This window comes from Schistocerca cancellata, chromosome 4, assembly GCF_023864275.1.
Source record: "Schistocerca cancellata isolate TAMUIC-IGC-003103 chromosome 4, iqSchCanc2.1, whole genome shotgun sequence".
In the NCBI taxonomy this organism is placed as follows: Eukaryota; Metazoa; Arthropoda; class Insecta; order Orthoptera; family Acrididae; genus Schistocerca; species Schistocerca cancellata.
In genome coordinates, this window is record NC_064629.1 from 577,419,242 (window position 1) to 577,435,385 (window position 16,144).

General features: G+C 42.8%; 1 protein-coding gene and 1 non-coding gene across 2 annotated transcripts in view; one reads left to right on the top strand and one right to left on the bottom strand.

The window, feature by feature from the left end:
* The window catches only part of LOC126183892 (FMRFamide receptor), a 1,121,637-nt gene that overhangs the window by 988,809 nt on the left and 116,684 nt on the right, over positions 1-16,144 (bottom strand). The gene's annotated exons all lie outside the window — the stretch shown is intronic.
* On the top strand, positions 12,273-12,345 carry Trnaa-cgc (transfer RNA alanine (anticodon CGC)). Its single transcript has one exon. It is a non-coding gene; the product is annotated as a tRNA-Ala (tRNA).

The following is a 16,144-nucleotide window of genomic DNA, read 5'->3' on the forward strand; positions in this document are numbered from 1 at the left end:
TGACAAAAGGTGAAATCCGGGCAGAGGTTACAGACACCACGAACCGTGGGGAACAGATTATAGGTAGATGGCGTGAAATCTGCAGTATCCATTCGTCGTTACAGCTGACACGATTTCACAGAAAACGTACGTTGTAGAGCAAGATTCGAGTGGACATTGAGCATTATTCTGTTTTGTTCAGCGATATGTCTCATTTCCGATTGTGACGCCGACGCCGACACCGACATTTTCCAAGACAACTTGGTGAAAGGTCAAAGGAAGCAGCCTTTGTCGAGACCCAGACGTCTCCAATGCCTGGAATCACTCCGTACGGTGCTAGTGGGTATTTGAGAGTTGTTGAAGGGATGCTGAATGCTCGCCCGTATGAGATATAGAATAGTAAAAATTGTTGCCATACCCTCCATCACCAGCGTACCAAAGGGGATATTCCAGCAGAATGATACAATACCCAACACTGCAGTTCACTAAACAGACTTCTAGAGGATTGTACGGATTCTTGACTGACCAGCCCGGTCATCTGATTGGTCACTCATAGGACATGTGTGGAATGGGATGGGAATACGTGTATATTCATATCAACCTCCAACAGGCACTCATGATAAACTGACATAGCATGTATCAAACATAGCAAGAAATTCTTCGAGATAACATTGGGAGGCTGTTTGCTTACATCTCACAACGATTAGATCTACGTGAACATCTACAAACTACCCTACGCTGCATGGAGAAGGGTAACTTGTACAACTACTAGTCATTTCCTTTACTGTCCGCTAACAAACAGAGCGAGGGAAAAACTACTATCTGTATGTCTCATTAGGGGCCCTAATTTCTCTCATCTTACCTTCGTTGTCCTTACGTGACATGTAAGTTTGCGGCAGTAGAATAGTTCTGCAATCAGATCAAATGCCGGTTCTCTAAGCTTTCCCAATAGTGTTCCACAAAGAGATCATTGCCCTCCTTCCAGGAACTCCAATTTCAGCCACCGAAGCATCTCCATAATACTTGGGTGTCGATCGTACCTACCGGTAACAAATCTAGCAGTGCGCCTCTGAATTTCATCGATGTCATTCTTTAATCCGACCTGGTGAGGATCACAAGCACTCGAGCGGTTCTCAAGAATAGGTCGCACTTGCGTTTAGTGCGCGATCTACTTTGCAGATGAACCACGTTTTATTGAAATTGTCCCAACAAATCGAAGTCGACTGTTTTCCCTACCACAATCCCAACATGCTCCTTTTATTTCATATCGCTTTGCAATGATATTTAACTCATGCGACTGTGTGAAGCAGCAGACTAGGCTACTACTATTCGAACGTCAAGAGATTTTTTTCCTACTCACCTACATTAACTTACATTTTTTTCTACATGTAGAGCTAGCTGCCGTTCGTCACAATAATTACAAATGTGGTCTACGACTTCTCGTATTCTCCTACAGTCGCTCCACGACTAAACCTTCCCGTACACCACAGAATCATCAGCAAACAGCCGCAGATGGTTGCTAAGATCATATATGATAGAATGTACGAGTGTATAGAGAACAATACCGGTTCTATCACATTTCTCTAAGGCACTACTGACGATACTCTTGTCTCTAACGAAGACTCACCGTCAAGAACAACATATTACATTCTACTGCTTAAGAGATCTTCAAGCCACACACATATCATGGAACCTATTCCTTATGCTGGTACCTTCGTTAAACGCCTGCATTGGCACACAACGCTCAACGCTTTTTGGAGATCTAGGAGTATGGGATCTGCCTGTTGCCCTTCATCCATGGTTCACAGTATATCATGTGAGAAAAGGGCGAGCTGAGTATCGCTTGAGCGGTGCTTTATAAAAACGTGCTGATTTTTGGACAGAGTCATTGTATTTGAACTTAGAATATGTTCAAGAACTCTGGAGCATATCGACGTTATAGATATTGTTCCGTAATTTTGGGAGTCCGTTCCTTTAGCCTTCTAATACACAAGAGTCACCTTCGCTCTCTTCCACTCACTTGAGACTTTGCGCTGGGCGAGAGATTCGCGATCAGTGCAAGCTAAGTAAGGGGCCAATAACGGGTAGTTATCTTAGTAAAATCTATTTGGAATTCCATCCAGACCTGGCAACTCTTTCAGTTGCTTCTCTACGCCAGGGTCGCTTATTACTGTGTCCTTCATACGAGAGTCCGTGCGATGGTCAAACGACGCTATAACTGTACGATCTTCCTGGATGAACGTTTCCTTAAACGCGAAATTTAAGCTTTCCTTTGGCTGTTTTGTATTGCCGCACCAGACTGGTCAATGAGTGATCGGATAGAAGCCATCGACCAGCTTAGCGAGTTTACGTAGGACCAGATTTTTTTCCGGGCTCTTCTTGGCAAGTTTTCTGCTGAGGTATGAAGGTGGTAGTTGTTGTATGGTTTGCGCATTCATCTTTTTACTGACGCACGAATCTACACTGACTCCCGCCCGTCGTCAGTTGAGCGTTCTGTTTTGAATCGAGAGTATTACAGTCCCTGCTTATTCAGCATTTTGCGAAATTTGTTACTAAACTACCGTGGATGTTTTCAATCCTTAATCTATTTCCTCGGTCCATACTTCTCCGATTTACAGTCTTTATACACTTTTCCCATAATTTCTCTACGCCCGTCATACTGGAATTAAATGACGTCCATTCATTGTATAAGCGGGGGTACTAACAACTGCTTATCTGCTCTTTCTAGCAAAAATACTCTCCCAGCCTTTTTGATTCATTTATTAACATTAGTAGCTATCGTCGCAATGATAATATAATGATCGTTAATCCCTGTTGCTTCACTTACACCGTAGCTAAAATCAGGCCTTTTTGTAGCTACTAGCTAAAATCAGGCCTTTTTGTAGCTACAAGGGAAAATATATTTCTCTTGCGTGTAGCTCTCAAACTAACTGCTCAAGACAGTTTTCAGAACAATTGTTCAAAAGTACGTCACAAGACTTCCGGTCCGTTCCCCTGCAGTGAACCCATAGATATCCCTGTTCCTACTCTGTAGGTTACAGTCGCCTGGATATTTCCGGGACACTGAGCGTAGACTTTCTTTCAGTGGCCCTAAAAACGTCGCGACAGAATCGGGTAGTCTGTAATAACATCCACTATTTAACCTGATTTCACCTCGACCTGCCATACGTGTCCAGATAACTTCACAATCGCATTCAAAGTCGACCTCATTAGGGACAATATTTTTGTCGACTGCAATAAACACCCTCCATCCAATGGTATCTAATCTGTCTTTTCGATATACATTCATTGCCACGATAAATACTTCAGAGCCAGTGGTGAAGCGTGGCATTTTCTGAAGGGTACCCTGAGAATGACGGATTTCGAAAAAAGGAAAAAAATCTTAAAACAAAAACTTGTGAAATAGAAACACTGCAAAAGTAACATTGTTAGATATTTCTACTAAGATAGAAACTACTAAAGAAACTGTAATAAATAAATGGGGAATACTGAAGAACGGAATACAACTCATCGGCTTTGAAAAATAACGTCACAGATTACCATAGATGATGCATTTTAAAGGCATAGTCGAATGTTGAAAAACGAAGGAAAGTAGTACAGAGAAAACAGATTGTGGACATATACCATGTACATCCATATTTCGAACGTAATGTCACATATGTCCCTTTTTTTCGCAACAGAAAGTCCTAATATACTATTATTCAGCTCATCTATATAGGTCAAGTGAAGAATGGGATAACAGTGCTACTGAAAGAAAAATAAATAAATAAAAACGACATACGTAACATTGGTATGGAAGATCACAGTTAGCATATATAAGTTGTCTCTTGTATCTGAGACCTATAGAGGTCAACTGAAATACAGGATACTCATTTTATGTAGTCAATTTTTTCACCTTCAAGTATCAGCTGAATAATAGGAATAGCGAATGTGAAAAAAAGGCAACAAACGTAAAATTTGTATCCTGTAATTCAGTTGATCCATATTCGACAGTAGCTCTACCGAAGGCGAAAAATGCGACAAACGTAAAATTTGTGTCCTGTTCCTTAGTTGACCTATACAGTAGTTCTAGCGAAGGCGGAAAATGCGAAAAAGGCAAAATTTGTGTCCTGTACTTCAGTTGACCTGTATATGTCACCTGCAGAATAGGATACTGCTACAAGCGAAGGCGAAAAAAAGCGGCAAACGTAAAATTAGCATCCTGTGCTTTAGTTGACCTATATAGGTCAACTGATGATACTAGTACCAGCGAAGACGAAAAAAGTGGCAAACGTAAAATTTGTATCCTGTACCTCAGTTGACGTGTATAGTTCAACAAAAGGAAAGGATACAACTTTCGTAGTTCAACTGAGGTACAAGTTGCCAGTGTTACGTATGTCGCTTCGTTTAATTTCGCTAGTACTAGTGTCCTATTCTTTAGCTTACATAGATAGTACAGGATTAGAATCCATTTCAGGGGAAACAGCAATTGGAACGACTCACTATCAAAGGTATGGTTCAAAATGTGTACACAAATGATTTAAAATTGCCACAAGCGACAAAAAGCATATGCAACATCTGTCTCTTAATAACACATTCATTTATACTTATCTACAACTTTGACGCTTTGCAACAGAAGATAACCTATTTATTATCTATGGCTCGAAAATAAACAAACTAATATCTGTGTCTAAAATAATGACATCATTGATCAAAACCGACGAGCTGTATCCCATTCTTCAGTTGACCCACGCACAAAAATATTAAACAGCTACACATTAATAAAAATATAATACATAGTGACTCACTGTTACACTTTTTTATAAATTAGTTCCATCCTCCTGTCCTTTTTCAGGGCGCAAACATCCAGAGCCGCCCGGAGTGACCGCACGGTTAGAGGCGCTGTGTCACGGATTGCCCTGCCCTCCCGCCGGAGGTTCGAGTCCTCCCTCGGGCATGGATGTGAGTATTGTTCTTAGCATAAGTTAGTTTAAGTTGATTTAAATAGTGTGTAAGTCTAGGGACCGACAACCTCAGCAGTTTGGTACCTTAAGAGTTCACAAACATTTGAACATTCTTGAAACATCCATAACAAGAGATATGAACTCCTACAGTCTTGTTGAAAATTTCTCAGTTCCCTTCTATATAGCAAAAATCTCCAAGTTTGACAGTATATTATTTGTCTTTGTGTTGTGAAGGTAGATTTTAACGCGTTTTAATGTACTCACACGTCTTTGGCAAGACGCGGTGTTGCTGGAATTGCAAGAACCACCGACAGTAATTTCACACATTCAGGGAACGTTTATTAATCCATTGTTTATAATGGATTTAAGGAGGTCCCGAGGCTTTAGGCGTTTATTGTCACTGACGTAAAAAAAATTTAATTCTCCTTTCAGTTTTTGACTGTCAGGTAAAGTATATACTCGTATTTTACGTAGTTTTTCAACATTACGCATCGGGAAATCGTGTGGGCTAATATGACCCGAGAACTTTTTCTCATTTGCAAGCTCTGTAAAATCTGTTTCATGAAATCCCTGATATCTAGTTTCCTACTTTACTACTACTACATCTACTATTTAGATTGCTAGCCTTCTCGTTTTCTGAATACTTGCTCTGTTTCCTGAAAATTGATTTGAGATGCTCCTGATGAATTTATAAGGCACTTAACTTCCACTATGCATTGCAGAATAATTTCCTCTCAGCTTAGTCTTTCAACAGCCTTAATGCAGTTTCAATTTTGAGTTTACAGTGTCTTACCTTCACAGTTTCACTCTGCAAGATGTCAGACAAGATACTTGTATGTTGAAAAATCGAATTACATACTAGAGAAAGATAAGTTTGATCATCCAGTATACAATTTAGCCCAATTTCTTGATGTAAAGAATTATCATGCCACACTTCACTGTTTATCACATCATTAAATACTGCTTTCATGTCTGTATAGTGAAGAATAATGGTTTGTACAGCATGTGAGATAACGGGCGAGTTGTGGCGCCCTGGAAATATTCTATGTTCGGAGTTGGGGCGCCCGCACAGGACGCTCGACAAAGCCACTGCTCGTTGGCAACGGCGTGATGCCGCACAATAGCTGGACCATGTGGTTGCTAGCCGACGGCGTGGCTGGGAAATCCTTGGTAACACTGCGTCGATGAAAGAGACTTGTACACAGGAAGTGCCAAAGATGGCGGACTTTGTGAAACCTTAATGGCAGAAATTTCACAGTTCGTATAGAAATTAACAGTAGACAGAGGAATCATGATACCTCAAAAACAAACATTTGCATTGTCATTATTTGCACGACGATTCTGGTGGTGTAATCAGATGTTACATACCTTTATTAGTTTAAAGTTTGGTATGTGACTAAATTGTACGAGTAACACGCAGTAACGAATTTCCAAAATCTAAACGGTTCATCCGATTTCGTAGATCGACATGTCTTTATAAAGCTATCAGTGTAAACCTAAATTGGTATGAATTACAGGCATGTAACTTGAATAGTACATGAGTTATTGGAGATCAAATTGGCCGATTACTATCGATCGCGTCAGGCCATAAGTACTCCACAGTTACACAAAAAAACTGTGGCAGCATGCTTATAAATATATTAATTCGTCTATGTCTTTGTTTATATCCGATATATCCTATTCATGAAGAAATTGGTCTTATATTTACTGTGTTTTAGAAAGCACAGAGACATTAAGCTATTGGCCTACCTTTGTTTCTACTACTTGGACATATGTTTATTTGATTTGTTTACCTATTTAATAATTGTGGTAGAGCGTGTTTATGGTCCTTCCGTAGGAATATTTATTTAATTTCAAGTTATTTAAATATAAATTCAGTTTTCCGTACCTGTTTCATTATGTTTGTGAGTGTGCGTTGGCTTGGAGACAGGGCGGGAGCACTCTAGCCAATCACAGCGATCGTTCCAAAGAGAACACATGGAGAGACAGCATGGAAGTGGGGGAGGAGCATCGTTTCGTGAGAGGGCAGGGTAGTTCTGAACAGTGCAGCGGGAGAGGACACGAGAGAGTCCTGGGCAGTACAGCGCGACGGACGCACAGACGCGGGAAAGACTTGGAGAGGAGCGGTTTGCGCATGGTCGCGGGAGATAGAAATACACTCCTGGAAATGGAAAAAAGAACACATTGACACCGGTGTGTCAGACCCACCATACTTGCTCCGGACACTGCGAGAGGGCTGTACAAGCAATGATCACACGCACGGCACAGCGGACACTCCAGGAACCGCGGTGTTGGCCGTCGAATGGCGCTAGCTGCGCAGCATTTGTGCACCGCCGCCGTCAGTGTCAGCCAGTTTGCCGTGGCATACGGAGCTCCATCGCAGTCTTTAACACTGGTAGCATGCCGCGACAGCGTAGACGTGAACCGTATGCGCAGCTGACGGACTTTGAGCGAGGGCGTATAGTGGGCATGCGGGAGGCCGGGTGGACGTACCGCCGAATTGCTCAACACGTGGGGCGTGAGGTCTCCACAGTACATCGATGTTGTCGCCAGTGGTCGGCGGAAGGTGCACGTACCCGTCGACCTGGGACCGGACCGCAGCGACGCACGGATGCACGCCAAGACCGTAGGATCCTACGCAGTGCCGTAGGGGACCGCACCGCCACTTCCCAGCAAATTAGGGACACTGTTGCTCCTGGGGTATCGGCGAGGACCATTCGCAACCGTCTCCATGAAGCTGGGCTACGGTCCCGCACACCGTTAGGCCGTCTTCCGCTCACGCCCCAACATCGTGCAGCCCGCCTCCAGTGGTGTCGCGACAGGCGTGAATGGAGGGACGAATGGAGACGTGTCGTCTTCAGCGATGAGAGTCGCTTCTGCCTTGGTGCCAATGATGGCCGTATGCGTGTTTTGCTCCGTGCAGGTGAGCGCCACAATCAGGACTGCATACGACCGAGGCACACAGGGCCAACACCCGGCATCATGGTGTGGGGAGCGATCTCCTACACTGGCCGTACACCACTGGTGATCGTCGAGGGGACACTGAATAGTGCACGGTACATCCAAACCATCATCGAACCCATCGTTCTACCATTCCTAGACCGGCAAGGGAACTTGCTGTTCCAACAGGACAATGCACGTCCGCATGTATCCCGTGCCACCCAACGTGCTCTAGAAGGTGTAAGTCAACTACCCTGGCCAGCAAGATCTCCGGATCTGTCCCCCATTGAGCATGTTTGGGACTGGATGAAGCGTCGTCTCACGCGGTCTGCACGTCCAGCACGAACGCTGGTCCAACTGAGGCGCCAGGTGGAAATGGCATGGCAAGCAGTTCCACAGGACTACATCCAGCATCTCTACGATCGTCTCCATGGGAGAATAGCAGCCTGCATTGCTGCGAAAGGTGGATATACACTGTACTAGTGCCGACATTGTGCATGCTCTGTTGCCTGTGTCTATGTGCCTGTGGTTCTGTCAGTGTGATCATGTGATGTATCTGACCTCAGGAATGTGTCAATAAAGTTTCCCCTTCCTGGGACAATGAATTCACGGTGTTCTTATTTCAATTTCCAGGAGTGTATTTCGTAGTGCCGACTTACGCACTTGTGAGACTTCCGTGACTTCTACAGTGAAGACGTAGTATGCGTATAGAAGTGAACATCTCGTGAGCTATGTTGTTGTTCATAACTAATTACATGCAGTAGGAATCAATTTTCCCTGTTATTCAACTTCTGTTTTATTTAATTGCTGGATCATCGACACCATTAAGTGTTTGCAGTAATAAACGGCTTTCTGAAAGGTACTTCTGCTATCGTATTCATCATTTAAAGTCGTTAAAAATGATGCCTGCAGATTTTATTTAATTGCAATCTTTTATTTATAAATTTCAAGGTTACATTCAAAATTTGCAGTTGCCGAGCGATAGGATTCTTCGACCATTCGTTTCATGTGTATATTCATATTGTATACTGTAGGCTCAGAATTATTTGGCTTGTAATGAGGCACCTACATATCCCAGCCCCTAGACAACAAAACCAGCCAAAACTTTTAATATTTCAGCTTTTAGTCAGAGGGTCCGCAATTGAGGGCCCACACCTCACCATCATTTCATTTTTATATTTTGAAAGCCCACAGGCATGTGTTTCACACAGACTTCGTAGTTTAAATCCGCTTTCCTTCAGAAGTTCACTTTTTTACTGGAACGGCTCAAAATGCATGAAATCCTGACAGATTTGCCGTAAAAATTTGTATTGCGTAAATTTTTTCATAGGGATACAGGAGGAATAGTCTGAACTTATATGCGTAGCAGCGGATAAAGAGAGCATGAGAATATTCTTGCTTCACAATAGAAAGGACGCCATAATTTTTCCCTGTCACTGCACTGCAGCCATCGTATATTCGCGAGACTAATTTGTTTTTATCAATATTCCAACTGCTCAGCAGTTGTAACGAAACAGTAGCTATGCCTTGTGCTCTCCCGTCTTTGGATACGTCATAAACCCTGTGAATCTATCTTGAATTTCTCCCGATTCGTTATCTGCAAAACGAAAAAATGAAAATGGAAACGAGTGTATGGCATCGTTGGCCGGGAGGCCCAATTGGGGAAGTTAGGCCGCCAAATGCGGGTCTTATTTCAGTCAACGCCATATTGGGCGACTTGCGCGCCGGTGATGAGGATGAAATGATGATGAGGAGGAAATGGGACAACACTACACCCAGTCCACGAGCGGAGAAAATCTACAACCCAGCCGGGAATTGAACCCAGGCCCGCTATACGGGAGGCAAGTACGTTACTACCGAGCTAAGAAGGCGGACTGCAAAACGAAAAATTACACTCATTTGTCTTCTAGTAGAGACGTCCGTTGTTTCTTCGGCTTGTACTGATTATAAACCAACTACTTTTTTACTTCACTAGAAATTTGTTCTATAACAACGTTCGTAATAAAAGCTATTAACTATTGTGTACGTCAGAGAAAGTGCCTTTAAATATTCCATCCGATGTTAAATGATCTTCCGTGTTTGGTTCTTTTTCTAATGAAAAATCCAGAAGTTGTAAATAATTCCCTTTATTTTATGACACCTCAAAGTGGAAATGCCGTATGGCTAGGGCCTCCCGTTGGGTAGACCGGTCACACCTGGTGCAAGTCTTTCGACTTGACGCCACTTCAACGATTTGTGTGTTGATGGGTATGAAATGGTGATGATAAGGACAACACAACACCCAGTCCCTGAGCGGAGAAAAATCTCCGACCAAACCAGGAATCGAATCCGTGCCGTTAGGTATGACAGTCCGTCGCGCTGACCACTCAGCTACCAGGAGCGTACAGTGACACCTCAGATTCGTCATGATATCGAAGAGCTAACTCTTGGACGCACTAAAAAGCAGATGGTCGAAATAAGTCTCTTCTTTATACTTCCGTTTCGATCAACCTTCTCTGTATGTTTCAAAGCTTCGAGGCGTATTGCTGCTGAAAGAGTATGGTCAATTCTTACTGTACCACCTGATTGTATTTAACAGCTGTTGTGATACGTGAAATGGAACATTAATGCTCTTTAGCTTTTTAAGACTCTATACGTCTACTCCCAACTTACGCCGTTTAAAACCATCATTACGTATTCCAAATACTACTCAGTAAAAACAAAAGAGTTTGTTATTTACGACACTGGCACTTAACCAGGGTTTTGAATTGCACCACTGTGTTTGGAAACGTCTTGCAATTTTCCATAAGATTTTTTAATATACTAGACTTCGGCTTTCGTTCTTTCACCAGGCGTTAAACGTTACAAAGAAAGACGCGAGAAACGTAGGGTTTTCAATTAAAGAATTCAGTGGATCTTGTGATGAAATAAAGGCGTCCATTGCAATTTGAGGTAGTCAGAAATATCATCCGTTAGAATATAATGATTTCAGTATAGTATTACAGAACTTACAGTTTTCCTTTCGGCAACACAATGACAACAAAAATTGACGATGACGTCTCACACGTGATGGGGCACACCGAAGTAAACTTCACTAATCAGTCAATCAGTACCACTGCTTACTACATTTTAATTACAATATTCACTTTCCCGATTTCATCATAAGCACGTGTAGTACTGTTGATATGAAAACCTACAGACACGCTACGGAACTACCGACGTTTGAATTATGAAAGGCTAATAAATTTTAATACAAGGAACAATGACAATACCTAGGCTACTTCCCATCATTTTGCAACAACATCCAATGATGCATTTATTTTTATTTTCTATCAATGTCTTCTTGTTTTCTGTGTTTTAAATAAACACTTAAAGCCGCGCGTGTTAGCCGCGCGGTCATTGGCGCCTCGTCACGGTCCGCGCGGCTTCCCCCGTCGGAGGTTCGAGTCCTCCCTCGGACATGGGTGTGTGTGTTGTCCTTAGCGTAAGTCAGTTTCAGTTAGATTAAGTAGTGTGTAAGCCAATGGACCGATGACCTCAGCAGCTTGGTCCTATAAGACCTTCCCACAAATTTCCAAACAAACACTTAAATTAAAATTTAATGGTTTCTCTTTCTGCCCGGCTTGGAGCTAGCATGCTAGACGATGCGAAGTAGCGCTACCTGTTAGGGAACTGCTGGATGACTTGTCGTTCTACTTATTGTTAGACATGTATCCATCTGCTGGCGAGAAATAGAAACAAATCAAAAGCCAGCTTTTAAAAACCGTATCCAAGCTGTAGAAACCTCAGCCCATCACCCGAAATGTACGGGTTTACTGGGCATGCCAGTAACAAGCACGGAATTCCGAGCTGCTGATGGTTGCAAAGCTTGAGGAGTGATGCATTATACTGGCGGGTGCGTATACGAAGTTCAAACGAAAACTATTGAAAACATTTGCGAGGGTACCTGATAATATCGGACTAAATTCAGTTTGGACGATATATTTTGGAATTCTTTGGGTAGGCACAGAGCCTTGCTCCGCCGCTGTTCAAAGCTTTTTATTTCGGGTTTCAGCCTGATCTCGATCCAGAGAGTAATTTGAGTGCTACAAATATTCTGTAAGACAGTAAATTCGGGAAATTTGTCAGGGGTACCTCGACAATTTACTGATAAAATTTTGGCAGTCGAATTGTCTGTACTCTGACAGCCGAGGTGGCCGAGCGGTTCTAGGCACTGCAGTCTGGAACCGCGCAACCGCTACGGTCGCAGGTTAGAATCCTGCCTCGGGCATGGATGTGTGTGATGTCCTTAGGTTAGTTAGGTTTAAGCAGTTCTAAATTCTAGGGGACTGATGACCTCAGAAGTTAAGTCCCATAGTGCTCAGAGCCATTTGAACCATTTGTACTCTGAAGGCGGTCGGATTTCGCTATCTGCGTCAGAGGAGTGCACCGGGCGAGGTGGTGCAGTGGTTAGCACACTGGACTCGCATTCGAGGGGACGACGGTTCAAACCCGTCTCCGGCCATCCTGATTTAGGTTTCCCGTGAATTCCCTAAATCGCTTCAGGTAAATGCCGGGATGGTTCCTTTGAAAGGGCACGGCCGATTTCCTTCCCCATCCTTCCCTAATCCGAGCGTGTGCTCCATTTCTAATGACCTAGTTGTCGACGGGACGTTAAGCACTACTCCTCTCCTCCTCCGTCAGTGGGGTGCATAGCGGCCCGAAGCGCTGCAGACCGAGCCACGGCCCGCCGCATTTGACGCGGTTGCCTCTCAACCCTTCCTTGGCTCTGGGATGCCTCAGCCTGCCGCAGCCCAACGCACTGGGCCTTCTGTGTCACAGCACGGGCAACACTAGGTGGACACGCCACAGAAGCACTTTGTACATGTCACTGGATAGAGGAGGATTCAAAGTTTTACGTTAGCACAGACACTATGGTATACACTGAACATAAGCTCCACGCATTGCTCGAGAATCACCAAAACAGTAGTCCATTTCGTTCAAATGGCTCAAATGGCTCTAAGCACTATGGAACTTAACACCTTAGATCATCAGTCTCCTAACTAACCTAAGGACATCACACACATCCATGCCCGAGGCAGGATTCGAACCTGCGACCGCAGCAACAGCGTGGTACCAGAATGAAGCGCATAGAACCGCTCGGTCACAGCTTTCGGCAGTCCATTTCGTGCCACACACGAATCAACAATTCCTTTTTTATTGAATTTACAGCTTCATCAAGCCGATTTCTGAGTTCTTGAAGAGTAGCTGGCATAGGTGGGACAAAAACAGTGTCTTCTATGTGTCCCCACAGAAAAAAAAAACAACGTGTGAGGTCTAGTAACCTGGGAGGCCGACAGCAATACATTAGATATTGTTGTCCACCTCTTCCAGTCCAACCTTATGGGATGGTGTCGGTTTACTTTACCAGATAGATGAAACACTGATTCGTCTGAAAAAATGAGTCGTTCGGAAAAAGTGTCCTCTGCAATATCCTGGAGAACTGAAATACGAAATTCGTTCCTACTGTGGCCGAGCGATTCTAGGCGCTTCAGTCTGGAACCGCGCGACCGCTACGTTCGCAGGTTCGAATCCTGCCTCGGGCATGGATGTGTGTGATGTCCTTAGGTTAGTTAGGTTTAAGTAGTTCTAAGTTCTAGGGGACTGATGACCTCAGATGTTAAGTCCCATAGTGCTCAGAGCCATTTGAACCATTCGTACCTACTGTTATGGTCACCAGGATGAAATTGTCGCAACTTGTACGGGTTCATGTGCAGGCGTTGTTCCAGAAGACGCCACACCATTGTTTTAAGAAGTGATAGTCTCTGTTGTTCTGTGGACTCCATGTGACCGCATCTCGGATATGCTCGCATTTTCAACAGACGTGCATGGCCAACTAGTGCTCTTCCCTTTGCATACGCAATAAAATTCCTACAATTTTTTATGCCAGTCATAAACATCCTTGGACAGAGGCGGCTCCTTGCTGAATCGACGGCGGAATGCACGTTGCACTTGAACAATGGGCTGACTTCGCGCTTATACCAACATACAAAAGATTAGTCATGCTAGAAACAAACAGCAACGCAGTTTTGTCAAAACTTTGAACCTTCCTCTATACAGTGGCATACGCAATGTGTTTGTATTTTTTATAGTTTGTCTGTAGTAAAAAACTGAAATATGCTCTTTCTTTTTGATTTAGGCAGTGCTGCACAATGCTCCGCTAGGCTACTCTTTTTTCGAATATCTTTTGTAAAAGCGATCTGCTGTAAACGTAGAAGTTACAAAATTATTGTCCTTGCTGTAACCCTTCCTTATTTTTGGTTTAAAGTCTTTACTTAGTAGTCATTTACAGGTAACAGCGTAATTCGGAAGCTTGTAATGACTCACTGTGACGCAATACGTTAGTTTTTTGCTGTGTGTACTTTGTAATAAATCAGCGGGGACCGCGACACCGGTAAATGAAATAATAAGTATTACCTCAAAGCAAACACGTAATTCAGTAACCAAATAAAGAAAATCTTCCTACCACATGCAAAATTTGAACCTAGGGCCTCACGCGCTATAGCCGTGCACTTACAATTCTGACACTTGTGAATGACATGATACATTTTCCATACACTAAATTTAAAACTGATAGGTTGGGATTGAACTAAAGCTGCCAATATAACATACGCAACATAATGTGCAAATAGGAAAACTCTTTCACCACTACAAACAACGGAAAATGGAACTTAATTTCCGAAGAGAGTTTCACCGTAATTTTTGACTCTATTTTCTCGGATAGAATTACTGTGAATAAAATGGAGAGTGTCGACATTATCGGTATGCAAAAGCGACCACCTTGAGTTGAGAATTAAATCGGCAGAACTAAAATTTCTTTCAGAAACACAGCTGGATGCTTCTATACACAATATTTTTCTGGCGATTATCTGAGTCGAAAAATTTTGCTTTCTCTTTTTCCAGTAAGATGCAATATTTTCTTCCATTTTCCAGGTTTGATTTAAATATCTATCCAACACATCTATTGAAGTAAGACCATCATAGGCACCTGCCTACAAAGCAAACATCTTTACTACCTCGGTAGTGGAGTTTTTGTGGAATCTGATGAAAGAATTCCCTCTTCGCAGGCTGTACATGTCTCTTTCATGGTCTAATGTTTTTTACCTGAGTGTAAAAGTACAAAAGCTGTTTAATACATCATTTGGCAAATCCGAACCAATGTGAACACTACTGTGAGCATGAAAGATTATTGAAAATAAAACCCAATGTTCTGCTGTTGAAGGTATTTAAACTATTTTATTCGACTTTAGGCCTCCGCCAACGTCGCTCACAGATTTGATCGGGCGATCAGATAAAGTATTCTCATACAGTCGGCTATTCCTTAAGCGAAGAAACATCGACTCTGAACCTATGAGGCTTACACTCGATTCTGTGATCGACCTTGGTTTCAACTGAGACTCGTCAGCTCCCTTTAGAGCTAGCCACTGAGGAGCTATTAACATAGGAATAAATGCATTCTACGTCTTGCCTCTGCCATGACGTCACGCCTGTAATTATCAGATGTCATTTTTAAATGATGAAGTGGTGGCCAGAGAAAAGTTGCTACCTTATGGCACCTGTGGACAATAAACTTTCCCTCTAAGCAAAATTTGATTTCTTCACGTAAAAGTCCTATTTCATAGGCTTCTCTGACCTGGGGCACCTGACTCAAATACTGTAATAGTGTCATCTTCCATGGCAACAGAAGGTGCAGTGTAGATGATTTCACCAGTTTTAATTCCTTGGACATCTCTTTGGACGGCTTCAAAGACCCTCATGTTGTAAATTCTATAAAATAAGCGATAATGTATAAAAATTACAGTAATAGAATAGCATACATAAAGTGAGAAGAGAAATTATTCTTTCACCACCGTAATGTCAATTCCTTCAATTTGAGCTATTTCTCCCTTCTCAGAGAGCTTTTCACACAAAGCCGAATTCTGGCTTCCTACAGATTTTAACATTATCAGCCACATGTTCCAGCGAATATTGTTGGATTGTTCCAGTTATCTATCAGGAGCATTAAGAATGCGACTTTTACTTGTGTAAGTGACGAGTTCTTTCGCCGCAGTCAAAAGACCATGAACGTATGGATTACTGAGAATACTTCGCTTAAAAGCATTTGTAGCACTGTATTTAGCATATGGCAGGAACAATTCAATCGTGAATAACCGCGCAGTGCAGCGACAATATTGGCACCTTGACCAGTCGTAAAACGCATGTCTTAACAATTCTATTCCAATGTTATCGGCTGTCTTTGGAAAATGGGTTGTACATAGAACACT